Below are 6,421 nucleotides of genomic sequence, written 5' to 3' on the forward strand. Positions count from 1 at the left end.
GATTATAGGCTGAGCCACCAAGCCCGGCTTAATTTTTTTTTTTTTAATTGTGGAGATGAAGTCTCACTAAGTTACCCAGGCTGGTCTTGAACCCTCAGGCTCAGGCAATCCTCTCACCTCAGCCTCCCAAAGTGCTGGGATTATAGGCATGAGCCACTGTGCCCAGCCCATTGCTTTCTTAAACTGTGGTGTGTCCACATGGCTCTTTGAGCTATGACTGCCATGTTTCCTAGCTTTGGCCCCCTCCCCTACCTTGAGAAGGTGAATCTTCTCTCTCTCTCTCTAATTTATTTTCTAAATAAACTATATATAAAAAAAGAATTTAGGTTACAATTTTCTTGACTGTATTTTAAATCAGATGGTACAATGATATAATAGTAGTAGTAGTGGAGGGGAAATAAATTCATGAGTATTAAATTATTATTGCAGAGCTGATGATTCAACAGAAATTTGAAAGTTAATTCTTTAAAGTAAGTACTTCCATTTCTAGCACTGGCAGTATGATGTTATTTTGCCTTCTTTTGTCCTGTTGTCTAAAAGTTGCTTTAAAACATACACAGGCCAGGCGAAGTGGCTCAGCCTGTAATCCCAACACTTTGGGAGGCCGAGGTGAGAGGATTGCCTCTTCCTGGGGTTTAAACCCAGCCTGGGCAACTTGGTGAGACCTTGTCTGTACAATAAATAAAAAAATAAGCTGGGTGTGGTAACACGCACCTGTAGTTCCAGCTACTTGGAAGGTGGAGGCTGCTTTATTGCCTGAGCCCAGCAGGTCGAGGCTGCAGTGGCTGTGAGTGTGCCACTGCATTCCAGCCTGGACAACAGAGTGAGACTCCAACTCAAAAAAGAAAAACAAAAAAACACTCACATACCCCATTCACTGCTCTGCCCTTGTTGACTACATTATGTGAGTATTACTGTCATCTCATAAGAATGATACATATTCCTCTGGTACACGGAGTGTTCTGTATAGGAAATCCTGTAAGTGATGGCAAAGAGGGAGACAGGGACAGGAAATACAAAGAATGTATTGGAAATTCCTAGACCAATAAAAAGAAAAATTTAAAAAATTATAAAGTGGCCGGGCTCGGTGGCTCAGCCTTTAATCCCAGCACTTTGGGTGGCCAAGGCAAGTGGATTGCCTGAGCCCGCAAGTTCGAGACCAGCCCGGGCAACTTGACGAGACCTCGTCTCTACGATAAATAAAAAATTATCCCAGCGTGGTAGCTCATACCTGTAGTTCTGGCTACTCGGAATGCCGAGGTGGATCACCAGAGCCCAGCAGGTCACTGCTGGGGTGGCCATGAGTGTGTCACTGCACTCCAGCCTGGGCGACAGAGTGAGACTCCAACTATTAAAAAAATAAATATATAGCCGAACTCGGTGGCTCAGCCTGTAATCCCATGCCTTTGGGAGGCTGAGGTGAGTGGATTGCCTGAGCCCACGGGTTCGAGACCTACCTGGGCAACTTGGCGAGACCTCATCTCTACAATAAATCAAAAAATTAGCCGGGTGTGGTAGCGCGCGCCTGTAGTTCCAGCTACTCGGAAGGCTGAGGTGGAAGGATCGCCGGACCCCAGCAGGCGAGGCTGCGGTGGCCGGAAGCGGCCACTGCACTCCAGTCTGAGCGACAGAGTGAGACTCCAACTCAAAAAAATACACACACACACACACACACACACACACACACACGAAGAGTGTATTAAAAGCTACCAAAGGATCATGAGTCTTTGGGCCATCTTAGAATGTAGTCTTAAATTTCTTCTCTGCTAAAATATAGAGCTAAGGATCAAACTGTGTGTGCAAGTAGGTGCACATTTGTGATTATGCACAGTGATAAAAATAGGGAGCTGCTGGGCGCGGTGGCTCATACCTATAATCCCAGCACTTTGGGAAGCTGAGGTGAGAGGACTGCCTGAGCCCATGGGTTCGAGACCAACCTGGGCAACTTGGGAAGACCTCATCTCTACAATAAATTTTTTTTAAAAAGGGAACTAAATTTTAACATGAGCAAACATTTTTATTTTGAAGTTTGCTATATGAAATATAAGAAGCACATTTCACAGGCCAGTCATGGTGGCTTGTGCCTGTAATCTCAGCACTTTGGAAGACCAAGGTGGGAGGATCACTTGAGTCCAGGAGTTCAAGATCAGCCTTGTAAACATAGTGAGATCTCGTCTCTACAAAAAAATTTAAAAATTAGCTGGGTGTGGTGGCATGCGCCTGTAGTCCCAGGCACTCTGATGGATGAGGCAGAAGGATCACCTGAGCCCAGAAGGTCAAGGCTGCAGTAAGCTGTGATCGTGCAGTTGCATTATAGCCTGGGCCACAGAGTGAGAACCCAACTCACAGAAAAGAGGCCGGGCTCAGTGGCTCAGCCTGTAATCCAAGCACTCTGGGAGGTCGAGGTGAGTGAATTGCCTGAGCCTGCGGGTTCGAGACCCTCCTGGGCAACTTGGCGAGCCCTCATCTCTACAATAAATCAAAAAAATTAGCTGGGTGTGGTAGTGTGTGCCTGTAGTTCCAGCTACTTGGAAGGCTGAGGCGGAAGGATCGCTGGAGCCCAGCAGGTCGAGGCTGCGGTAGCCGGGAGCGGCCACTGCACTCCAGTCCGGGCAACCGAGTGAGACTCCAACTCAAAAAACCAAAAAAGAAAAGAAAGCAGTGCATTTCATGATAATTAAGATTTTTTTGGAGAGAAGATTTTTCCTCTTTGATATTCATGTATCAGTTTTTCTTCTGCTACTACCCCAATTCCTCACCACTGCCATTCAAAAGAAGGAGAAAAATTAATCTGGAGGTAAAATTACCATTTGAGAGAGAAGTATAGTCATGAGTCACTTAACAATAGGGATATGTTCTGAGAAATTTATCATTACTTGATTTCATCATGTGAATATAATAGTGTGGCCAGATGTGGTGGCTTACACCAGTAAACCCTGCTATTTGGGAGGCCAAGTGGGAGGATTGCTTGAGGCCAGGAATTCGAGAACAGCCTGGACAACATAAAAAGACCCTGTCTTCAAAAAAATTTAATAATTAGCTGAGTGTGGTAGAGCGCCTAGTCCTACCCACTCTGGAGACTGAGGTTGGAAGGACTGCTTGACCAGGAGTTTGAGGCTGCAGTGAACTATGATTGCACCATTGCACTCTAGCCTGGGTATAGAGCAAGACCCTGTGTCCAAGTATACATATGTATATATGAGGAGGTACCAAAAAATATCCCGGAATTGTCTTTTGGAGGGCAGACCCCGTGTTGTACAGGCTTCCGCCATTAGGCTAAGTATTCTAGGAACCCATTGGCATTAGTGTACCAGCTAGCAGCTTCAGTGAATTTTTTTTTTTTTTTGAGATTCTTTCAGTGCGTTTGCCCATTTCATGATGGGTGATTTACAAGCGCACCTGCTTACACTGTGCTGAGTGTTCAGCAGTTTTTGACCAAAAGCAGCATAACCCCTATGCCCCACCCTCCCTGTGCACCTGATCTCGCCCAGAGCGACCTTTTTTTTTTTTGTTTCCCCAGATGAAAAAAGTTCTCAAAGGGAAACATTTTGCCAGTGTGGAAGAGATGAAACAAAAAACTGCAGAAACACTAAAAGGCATCAAAATTGACAAGTTCAAAACACTGTTTTGAGCAGTGGAAAAAGCATCTCGGTAGGTGTATTGCATCAAACAGAGAGTACTTTGAAGGTGACCAAAGTTTAAACATGAAAGGATAAATACACAATTTTTAATAAATAAATTCTGGGTTTTTGCCCCCCCATACATGCTTTTGAATAATGAGATCTTTTTTTTTTTTTTTTTTTGGGAGCTGGAGTCTCACTGCTTCACCTAGGCTGGAGTGCAGTGGCATGCACGCTCATGGCCACGCCAGCATTGACCTTCTGGGCTCCAGCGATCCTTCTGCCTCAGCCTTCCGAGTAGCCTGGAACTACAGACATGTACTACCACGCCTGGCTATTTTTTATTTTATTGTAGCGATGAGGTCTCACCAAGTTGCCTGGACTGTTCTCCAACCCGCAGGCTTAGGCAATCCACCTGTGCCTCAGCCTCCCAAAGTGCTGGGATTACAGGCTGAGCCACTGAGCCTGGCCAATGAGATTATTTTATAGCTGTTTTTCTTCTTCAATGAGTGTGATATAGTAAAATATACTATATTGTAGGTAATTATGCAAATAGAATATTATGACTCAAATATAAATGTAAACACTAAGTGTAATAAGCATAAGGATATAAAATGTGCCATGACTGGGCGTGGTGACTCACGCTTATAATCCCAGCACTTTGGGAGGTGGAAGCCATAGGATTGCTTGAGCTCAGGGGTTTGAGACCAACCTGAGCAACACAGTGAGAAAAACATTAGCTGGGCATGGTGGCACACTCCTGTAGTTCCAGCAACATGGAAGGCTTAAGCAGAAGGATTGCCTGAGCCAAGTAGGTCGAGGCTGCAGTGACTGTGAGTGTGCCACTGCACTCCAGCCTGGGCAGCAGAGTGAGACTCTGACTCTAAATAAATAAATAAATAAAATAAAATGTGCCATGAAGAAATGGATTCATGTTTCATCCACCCTAGTATTTTGTCGAACAGAAATACCTAGAAAATGTATCAGGATTCCTGGTATCACTTGTGAAAGATTAAAAGAATTTCATCCCAAATCCCAGATTTCCTTGACAATAATACATCTGGTACCTGTATTCATTCATTTGGACTTTTATTTTATTTTATTTTTTTAGCATCCTTGACCTACTGGGCGTAGTAATCCTTCTGCTTCAGCCTTCCAAGTAGCTGGAACTATAGGCATGCGCCACCATGCCCAGCTAATTTTTTGATTTATTGTAGAGATGAGGTCTCAAATTGCCTGAGGTGGTCTCCAACCCATGGGCTGTTACCTTGGCCTTCCAAATTCTGGGATTATAGGCGTGAGCCACCGTGCCCAGCCTTATTTTATTTTAAAAATTTTTTAATAATAGAGATGAATTCTTGCTGTGTTGCCCAGATTGGTCTGGAACTCCTGGGCTCAAGCGATCCTCCCGCCTCAGCCTCCCAAAGTGCTGGGATTACAAGTGTAAGCTGCTGCACTTGCCCTCATTTGGACTTTTTTTTTTTTTTTTAAGTAGGAATCTCATTCTGTTGCCCAGGCTGGAGTGCAGTGGCACACTCACAACCAACACAGCTTCAGTCTTCTGGGCTCAGGCGATCCTTCCGCCTCAGCCTTCCCAGTAGCTGGAGCTACAGGTGTGTTAACTACAGATTAATTTTTTAAATTTATTTTAGAGATGAGTTCTTGCCATGTTGTCCAGGCTGGTCTCGAACCTCTGGGCTCAGGCAATCCTCTTGCCTCCGCCTCCCAAAGTTCTGGAATTACAAGCATGAACTACCACACCCAGCCATTTGGGCTTTTAAAAATTTAAAAATAACTTCTGACTAAATCCCTGTTACTTAGTGTGATAATGAATTTCATTTTTACTACCTGATACAGTAATTAATATTTCCTTTTATTATCCAAGTTTACAATAATTTTCAAACTCCTGCAGGTATTTTGCAATTCTCTCATTTGGCAGTTTTGTGAATATTCTATGTTAAACTTTTTTTTTTTGAGTTGGGGTCTCATTCTGTCACCTAGACTGGAGTGCAGTAGCCGCTCCCAGCCACCACAGCCTCAACCTGCTGGGCCCCGGCGATCCTTCTACCTCAGCCTTCCAAGTAGCTGGAACTACAGGCGCACACTAACCACGCCCAGCTGGTTTTTGATTTATCGTAGAGATGAGGTCTCGCCAAGTTGCCCAGGTGGGTCTCGAACCCACGGGCTCAGGCAATCCACTCACCTCAGCCTCCCAAAGTGCTGGGATTACAGGCTGAGCCACCGAGCCCGGCTGGAACCTATATATATGTATTTTTTTGAGTCGGAGTCTCACTCTGTCGCCCAGACTGGAGTGCAGTGGCGGCTCCCGGCCACCGCAGCCTCGACCTGCTAGGCTCGTTTTTAAGTCTTGTGTCATTATACAGTTTATTTAAGAGGCAGACATTAATTGTATTCTGCAGCATCTGTATGATAAAAACATTTTCACAGCCGGGCATGGTGGCTCATACCTATAATCCCAGCACTTTGAGTGGCCAAGGTAGGAGGATCACTTGAGGCTGGGAGTTTGAGACTAGCCTGGGCAACATAGTGAGACTCCATCTCTATAGAAATTTTTTTAAAAAATGAATCTGTTGTGGTGGTGTGTGCCTATACTCCCAGCTACTAGCGTGGCTAAGGCAGAAGGATTGCCTGAGTCCAGGAGGTGCCTCTGCACTCCAGCCTGGGCAACAGGATGAGATCCTGTCTCAAAAAAAAAAAACCCACTATAAAATACCTTTTTTCAAAACTGTGTGTGTGTGTGTGTGTGTGTGTGTGTGTGTGTGTGTGTGTGTGTGTGTGTG

General features: G+C 44.9%; 1 protein-coding gene across 2 annotated transcripts in view; it reads left to right on the forward strand.

The window, feature by feature from the left end:
- Nucleotides 1-6,421, forward strand: part of RBMS2 (RNA binding motif single stranded interacting protein 2) — a 65,203-nt gene that overhangs the window by 30,328 nt on the left and 28,454 nt on the right. The window lies entirely within an intron of this gene.

The sequence above is a fragment of the Carlito syrichta genome, unplaced genomic scaffold (assembly GCF_000164805.1).
Source record: "Carlito syrichta isolate Samal-C Ts95f unplaced genomic scaffold, Tarsius_syrichta-2.0.1 Scaffold315337, whole genome shotgun sequence".
NCBI lineage: Eukaryota > Metazoa > Chordata > Mammalia > Primates > Tarsiidae > Carlito > Carlito syrichta.